The following is a 9,332-nucleotide window of genomic DNA, read 5'->3' as shown; positions in this document are numbered from 1 at the left end:
ATATAGAGATCTTTAGTGTATCCCTTTTTTTAATTTCATTAGTAGCGTTCCACTAGTAATTAGCGAAATTGCACTAATTTAGATTTAGATAGCAAATCGAAAATAACTTTTATTTGATCAAGCATATTTAAAAAATTAATAGAAACTATTATAAAATTGATTGTCTTCTTTCAGGTTCAAGTAAATAAAAAATAGAGATTTAAGTTGAAAAGAGTTTCACTTATGTGTAGCAAGTGTTAAAAAAAGGGTTCTAGTAATACAATATTTGTTCCATTTATTTGTTCTTTCGAATTATATTGTTCTTCAGACTACTTTCTACAAAAATTCATTTTTTTTAAGATTCATCAATCTAAGTTAAAATATTCAAGTATTTTACTCAAAATTAGTTTTTTGTTGTTGTTAAAAAGTTACTTTCTTAAAAATTGACTTTTTAAACTGAAAAATGATGTTTTCTGTTCGAAAATTAATGTATTTTGTGCTAAAGAAATTCTTAAAAATTTTATGGGGCCAGGCCAGACCTCTACTCTTGATAAACGCTTTAACCTACCCTCTGAATCATTTTAGTTCGCTGTCTCAAATCATTTATCCATGTGAAGTTAGTAAACTAACCAAGATAAAAACTGATACTAAAATAGACAATCCATGCAGAAATTTTAGTGGAGCGTCGGTCGTTCTCCGATCGGGAAAAATGTGGCCCTGATAGGGTAATCCGTCTAGGGCCAGACCGTAAATGAAACGCCCTACCTGACAGGGCCCAGGTCTGGACATCCAAAATGGGCCCTGATTTGGCCCAGATATGGCCTCTTTCATTTTTATTTGTATAATTACTGAAATTAAAAAATTTTTTCGATAATATTTTTTTAGGCTATGTGTTTTACAAAATTTCAATTTTTTAATATTCTACATTATGGACCTGTTTGTATTCCTTGAATTTATCGTTGAGTATTCGCATTTTTAGGAAAAATATTATGTTTTAAAAAACAATGTTCAAATTTAGAACTATTACACACACGCACACACACATTCATAAATGAATTTCATTTATAACATTTTTTAATCTTTTACTATTCTCTTGGAATGTCTCTTGTTTAACTAACGCACATGGCGAACTTGGAATGAGATTTTTAAAGTGAGTTTATGTTCGGGACAATATTAAAAGAATTTAATCGATAATATTACTAATCTCAAAATTCACTAATTTCGCAATGTATGAAATTCGACCTTGACAATATAAATATCTGAAGAATTTTTTTTGAAATATTCCAAAAACAGGTAAAAATTATTACATCTTTTAAAAATACATATTTCTGTTATAACTTTATAATTTTTGTAATTTCTTTATACAATTTGAGTCGCACTGCTAAACATTTTGCACTATTCCTGTAATTTTTCATTTTTAACGTAAATTTTCTCGAAAACTATCGTTTGTAGGGCATGGACATATTTAATATAAAATGTGTGTTATTGAAAGATCTACAACTTTCATTCAAAACTTTTTCGTGCATTTTTATTATTGACTGAAATAAACTGAAAACATGAAATTGTTATAGGTTTTTTGGACCTTGACCTTGAAAATCAAATTTGCGGATATTTTCACTATAATATTTGTAATCAGCGTTTTAAAACACATATGCAGGTGTACGAAGTTTCGAATTATTTGGAAGTGAACGCTTTTCGAAAGTTGATCCTCGTCTTCATTGCAGATATCAGAAATCTCACAAACAATTCTGTGCTTCCGAAATCGTAATGTACTTTTCGCTTCAGGCATTTTAAGTTCGATAAACAAACAATAAACAATATCACGAGGGCAACAAAAAGCTTGGCATAATCTTGTCTAACTTAACCCGACCCGACTTGGTTTCGACGCGAGCTACACCATCTGCCCCAATCTGCCCTCTTCCAGCCACATGTGGAAAATCCGAGCGGGCCCAGATCAGAACTTGGGAATAAGTTGGGCAATTTCTGTACGGGTAATTATGATATCATATTAGGACGCCCAAAAAAGGATCCCGGATTAAAATTAATATCTTAATTTTTACTTTTAATGGTGCACGTGACGTTTCTTTGCAGGTGCGTGCTTTTGAGTTTTCACGGAAATAATTCAAGTTGAACTCTTTAAAACTTTCACACCATCGTCTTATGATTTAAAAAAAGTTACCAATTGCGTTGTTGTTACTTTCTCATCATTTATTATTGAGAAAGTATTGGAATTGTCCGAAATTTAACAACACAGTTTTTCAACGGATTTGCACGTTTCAAGACCCTCTGAATACGACAATCAAGTTTTTACTGCGTCGTCTCTCTGCCTTTCCATCCGGAAGTTCGTCCGTAAACTCGATAACCCTCGAAAAATTGAACGGAGCCAATCGATCTTTGGCACACTTTTTTGGGTCCTAAGAAGAAGGATGCGTTCGTTAACCAGCCATTTTAAATAAAAATTTAAAAAATGAGCGTATTTTGGAAATTATTGAGACCACCTTTTTCTCAATTTGAAAATTGTATGTACAGATATTTTTAGTCTTAAAAAAGACGAACAATTTATCCTGATGACTTTTTTTTCGACAAAAAGAACATTTTTAGAACTTTTAAAATAAACCAAAAAATAAAAATTTTAAACTAAATAAAGCGCGATATGAAAAAGTAAAAAAAAAGAAAAACATTGCTTTTTGAAAGCCCTGAAATATTATCGTACCAAATTTTTGAATTTCCTTGAAAAATCAGAAATTCAAATTTTAATTGCACGAAAAATAATGAAAAATAAAAAATTCCGTTTTTTGGTCAAACTATGCAGGATACGAAAAAAGATAAATTAACCAAAATCGTGATCCCAAAAAAGATCACAACTTCTTTAATATTCAGTTCTTGACAGGACACTTACTTTTTGCTTTATTGGTGAAAAATAACATTGAAAATAAAAATATATAAGGTTAGATTGTAGAATAGGGGCGTCACCTGCCACCTCCGTTTTGGGTAGAAAAAACAAAAGGATTGTAATTTTTTATTTATTTTAAGGTTATTCTGAAAATATACATTTACAAATGTTCGTTAAAAATCGAACGCGCAGCGCGAGTGTCATGATGAGACTGTGTACCTCTAACAAGTAACTCTACACAGGTGCCACTCACCGATTAGAACTAAGCATTGAACATCAATAAAACACAAAAAATATTAAACCCGTGTTTTTTATTTTTGCAGAATCCGCTTTCTAGGGGTAGAAACCACCCCTACCAACCCATAAGCAGCCTAAAACTTTAACTATACTTAATTAGGTAGAAGATTCAGAATATAAAGACGCACATAAATACTGCGATCTAGAAGAGATTTTTTTGATGAAGTTTAATTTAAACATTCAAAATGAAAATAATAAATATCCAGTCTGCAATAAACATCGAAATCGATAACTTGGTTCAAAAAATGATCTCTTGGACAAAAATTCCCCTTTGTGAATAGTAACTTTTTTTATGGTTTTTTCTGTAAAATAAATATTTTAACCAAAATAAAAACAATGTTATTTTCCTCACTTTTCCACGTAATTGTTTACTTTTTACATTCTCATTATTTATGATTGAGAAAGTATTAGAATTGTCAGAAATTTGACATCACAGTTTTTCAGCCGATCTCCACGTTTCGAGACACCCTGAATCCGAAAATCAGATTTTTACGATAGCGTCTGTCTGTCCGTTCGTCCGTCCGGCCGTAAGCACGATAACTCTCGAAAAATGAACGTGTCAAATCCATCTTTGGCACACTTTTTTAAGGTCCTCAAAGAAAGGACGAGTTCGTTAACCAGCCATTTTTGATAAAAATTCAAAAAGTGAGCGCATTTTGAAAATTTTCTAGACCACTTTTTTCTGAATTTGAAAATTCTGTGTATGCACATGTATAGTATTGAAATGGACAAACAATTTACCCTAATGCGTTTTTCCGATTAATAGAAAATTCTCAAAGTTATAGCATTTTGAAAATTTTGTAAATCAACCGAAATTAAAAATTTCAAGCCAAACAACGCAAAATATGAAAAATGTCAAGAGAAAGAAAACATTGCTTTTCAAAATCCCTATAAGACTGCCATGACAAATTTTTGGATTTCCCTAGAAAATCAACAATTCAAATTGTGATTGCCCAAAAAATAATAAAAAGTCAAAAAATCTCATTTTGTGGTCAAACTATGCAGAATGCAAAAACCGATGATTGAACAAAAATTATGATCCCCAAGAAAACCTATAAATTAGTTAATAATCACTTCTTGATTAGACGCGTAGTTTTTGTTTGATTCATGAAAAATAACATTAAAAATAAAAAAATAAATAAAAAATTTGAGGAAAACGTCTTAAGTTAAGAACAAAAATTATTTAACTAAAATTGTGCACCTAAAACATATCTAAAAATTTGCTATCTATTATTTTTTGATAGGACGCGTATTTTTGGTTTGTATCATAAAAATTACACTAGGAATAAAAATTTAGATTTCGAAACTAGTGACGAAAAATACGAAAAAGTGTCAACGAGAAATATTAGATTTTGAAAAATCCTACAAAATTTCACTTAACCATTTTTCAATAGGACTAGTCATTCTTTTTTTATTTCTGGAAATTAGTATGCAGAACATCGAAAATAAAAATCATAAGCCAATATACAACGCAAAAAAATCTCGAAAAAAATGAACGGATCAAATCGAACTTTTGCACAATTTTGTAGGTAGTAGAAGAAAGAATGAATTCGTTAAAAAACCATTTGGGATAGTAATTCCAAAAGTCAGAGCTTTTTAGAAAATTTTGAGAATTCTTTTTAGATTCGAAAATTCGATGTACGACTGTTGGTAGTACTTCTAAGGCCTTTTTACAATAGAAAATTATCTGAGTTATAGCACTTACAAAACTTAAAAAATCAATTGATAATTAAAAATTTTAACCAAACAACAATTTTAACCAAACAATAGATAACACGGTTTTAAAAAAGTGGAGAGAAGAAAAACGTTGCTTTTTGAAAGGCCTACAAAATTTTCATACCAACTTTTTGAATATAATTGAACAATCCAAAATTCAAATTCTTATCGCACAAAAAACAAGGAACAATAAAAAAATAATTTTGTGCTCAAACTATGTATGATAGATATCAATAAAGATGTGTAAATCAAAATTGTGTTCCCAAAAAAGATTTACAAGTTTATTATTACTCACTTTTTGATAGGATACGCAGTTTTAGTTTTATTTATATCACAGTTTTTCAACGGATCTCCACGTTTCGAGACCACTTGAATCCGAAAAGCAGGTTTTCACGGTGGTGCCTGTCTGTCCGTCCTTCATTTTCGTTATCATTTGATTAGAGAGTCAACTTTAAAAGTTTTAAAATTTTATTATTTTAAGCAATTTTAAGCTAGAAAAGAAACAGTGCAAATTAGCAAATTAGTTTTTTAAATGAACATTCCATAAATTAGAAGTTAAATTCAAAATGGGAGTTTTCGATTTTCGAAGAAAATTTAATAAGTTGTTATGGTAATCCTTTATGGCTTTCAAAAAGCAACTTTTTCCTTTCTTCCATTTTTTATATCGTGCGTTGTCTGATTAAGAAAGGTTCATTTTCGTTTATTTTTTTGGATTTTGAAAATGCCATAACTCTGATCATTTTCTTCTTATCGAAGAAAGTCATAAGTACAAAATGTTCGAGTTTTCTAGAACTATGTATAGCCTTTCAATCCAATCAGATTAGTCTTTCAAAAGTTACACGGTATATAGATGACAAAGATAACAACGACAGACAGATCGACATAAAGCTAATACTTTATCATTACGATGAGAATGTAAAAATCCAAAATTCCCATATTACTCTGGTGACGCGACGAGCTCCCCAATAAATAAAAATGCAAAAGTTTTGTAAAGAAATTAAGATAACTCTCATTCATCATACTTTCTTCAATATGATGTATGCATTTTAATTCTCTTCTGCGCGATAAAACTTATTTTTTCATATAACTTCTATTTAATAAATATTTGTTGACAATTGTTTCGTATGTTAAATTAATTTTCATTAACTGCGGTGCCAAGGGGTGCCGCGCCAACAAACCCGGCCCTGGGCCTCCTGGCATACATCTCTGTTCTTCAGAAATGGAAATTTTAACTTGGTTCATTTTCTGCCTTCGCTTCACCATCACTCGCTCGCCTTCGGTTCCGATCGGGTCGGATCAGGTCGAGGAGAGACCACTATAGAGTATAGACGAGCCAAAGAGATAGTATTGACTATAAGTATGGATATAAGATTATAAAGTATAGACACTAGGGTGGTCAAAAATGCATTGCAAGTTTTTTTCATTCTAGAGGATAAGACACCCCACCCAGAGAAAGAAAAGCGGTAATCTTTCTTTTTTCGAAATTCAAATATTAACACGTGCCACCAGGCACTTAAAAATCACATTTTATTAACATAGAGAAATTTTGAATTTTCAAAAAATTGAACTCATGTTCCATGGTTTCATCGAAACGTGCCAAACTTTTTAGCGATTGAAGAAGAGTATCTACGGCATTCACGCAATAAAATCATACTAATCACTTTTATTTCCAAACCACCCTCCCCGCAGTACCCCAAATATGACATAAAAATTCTACATTTTTACGTATTATTGTTACTTTTAAGCAAGTTCCGTCGTCTTGTTTATACAAATAATTACTAATGGACAATTGAAATATTTACCATGACTTCTTTAACCAGTTTAAATTGTTTAAAAAAATGTAAATCATTTTTATGATTATTTATTCTCAAAAAATGTAAAAAATAATCGGATTTTCTGATTGAACGGCAATATTTTGCCATTGTTTGGAGTAGACAATTTTTCGAAAAATATTAGGTAATTATCTAAACAATTATTTATTGTTTATTTTCAACAGTTCTGAAAATTGAACCAGAGATGTCTACTTTTCTCAAATCGGTATCCTATGCTAGTTTTTGTTGAATAATTATATAATTTTTACACATTATTTTTAATTTAATTTCTTCCAATGAAATTTTACTGATGCGTTCTCAACGATAAATCTTCAAACATATATACTTTCTTAAACTTAAACTATTTAAATTATTTTTGAATTTCTTAAAAATTTCTAAATATCTTTGAACCTAATCCAGCTTTTTCTAAAGTAATGATTTTTAAAATTTTTATTTGCCCAAAAATTTTGTTTTTAAAATCTTCAAAAAACTACAGTTTAGTTAAAATTTAGTTGGAATCTTTTCAAATCAAACATTTTTTTTCATTTTTTTTTTAATTTCTTAACATTTCCTAAATTTATTTTAATTTCTCATAAAATTCATAATCAAACCTGAAAAATTAAAAAAAATACCTCAAAAGTTTCGAATTTTTGTTTAAAATGTTGGTCATTTTTTGAAATCCTAAATATTTTCTTGAAATTAATTTTATATGGCAACTAGAAGCTCTTACCTGCACTACGCGCGCGACCTCCTCATTTCGTTGTAATTATTCTATTTGAAAAGTAAGTTCAAGAAAATACAACGATAATCATTTTTACTTTAATAACTTCTATTTATACACGACTCCGGAGCCCGGTCTTTCATTTGTATATAGTACCCATGGGTACTATATACAACGAAAGACCGGGTTGTGACTCGAATTTTAAAAAGGCGACTGAACTCGGGAGGTGGTTTTCTGCAGTTGTCCTCTCATCTGACTAAATTACTAGGCAAATGCGAGTACGTCCAGCAAACTCGTATGTAGCTGCATTGTAACCAACCCTTAGTAAAAAAAACGGCCCTATTCGTTGAAAAATATCCAAATTCTAAATTTTTTATGAAACTTCTTTCAATAATTAATAATTAATCATTCTCGCTAATTTGACAAATAACTTAGAAAAGAGTCACCACAAAGACAGTCTTCGTAAACAAATTTTAATAATACCCCAACTCTCAATATGTTTATGAAAATTTTTTGAATGATTAATAATTATTATAAATTTACAAAGTAACGTGGAAAATTATCATCGAAAGACATGCATAGATATTCTTAGTTAATGATGGTAAAAAAATAAAGCCTCCTCGTAGACAGAAGACCAAAGTCTTAATTTTTCAATTTGAAATTCTTTCAATAATTAATAGTTCTTGCAAATTTACAAAGCAAAATAGAAAACAGTCATCGGATATACATTTTTGGTTGACTTCGTAAACAGATTTACTTGTAGAAAAAGGGCAAACACATAAGTTTTTAATTAAAATTGTTTAAATTATTAATAGCTCTTGTGCAAAGCAATATATGAACAGACTTGTCGGATAGAAATTCTTGGTTGACTTTGAAAACAAATTGTTTCGTAGGATAAAGGCCAAAGTTTTAATTTTAAAATTAAAATTGTTTAAATAATTAATAGTTTCTGTAAATTTGCAAAGGAATATAGAAAAGAGTCATAAGATAGACATGTTTAGTTGGCTCCGTAAACAAATTTACTTGCAGAACTCTTAGAAAAAAGTCACTTTTAGATTTTTGTTCGAAATTGTTTAAATAATTATTAAGGCTTGTAAATTTGCAAAGCAACATAGAAAATAGTTACTTGACTTCGTGAACAAATTGACTCCTAGAAAAAAGAGTAAACACTTAATTTTTAAATTAAAATTGTTCAAATAATGAATAGTTCTTGAAAATTTACAAAGCAAAATAGAAAACAGTCATCGGTTATACATTTCTGGTTGACTTCGTAAACAGATAAATGAACACCACTTGAATTTGGCACGATCGCTGTAACTTAATCGCTAGAAATGTTTACACCCAATAATGTAAACAGATCCCTTGAACGTGCCTGTTACACTTTTTTATCATTGTATGGCAAAACGCGAACCAAATTTATACTATAGGAAACCCTTATTTTTAATTTTCATAGGAATCTTAATGAAATTTTCGTATATAATTTTATTTTTAATTATTTGGAATCTTTTCAACTTTTGAATTATTTATAAAGTTATTTCAAAACTTCTGAATATAGTTTAAAATGTTTTGACTTTTTCCTACCATGTTTAATAAAACCTGCAACATTTTTAAAAATGCCTGACAATTTTTTAGATTATTTTTTTTGCAATTTTGGAAATCTATTTAAATCTTTTCAAAAATACTTTTAAGACTAAAGACAGGGTTTATACAAAATAGTCCAATTTTTACTCAGAAATATGAATGTTCAACAAAAATGTACATTCTTAATTCAAGAAAATACAGGGAAACTCTGAGACTGGGTCGAGTCTCGGGCTGACCTTGCTGGAGAATTACCCAGATAGAGGGCCGTTTGGTAGAAAACGCTTTTCTTTGTTCACGACTGAGCGACCGCCGCTCACTCCCTCCACGCAGGTTC

This window comes from Belonocnema kinseyi, chromosome 8 (genome assembly GCF_010883055.1).
Source record: "Belonocnema kinseyi isolate 2016_QV_RU_SX_M_011 chromosome 8, B_treatae_v1, whole genome shotgun sequence".
NCBI classification, from domain to species: domain Eukaryota; kingdom Metazoa; phylum Arthropoda; class Insecta; order Hymenoptera; family Cynipidae; genus Belonocnema; species Belonocnema kinseyi.
Note: the sequence above shows the minus strand (reverse complement) of the source record.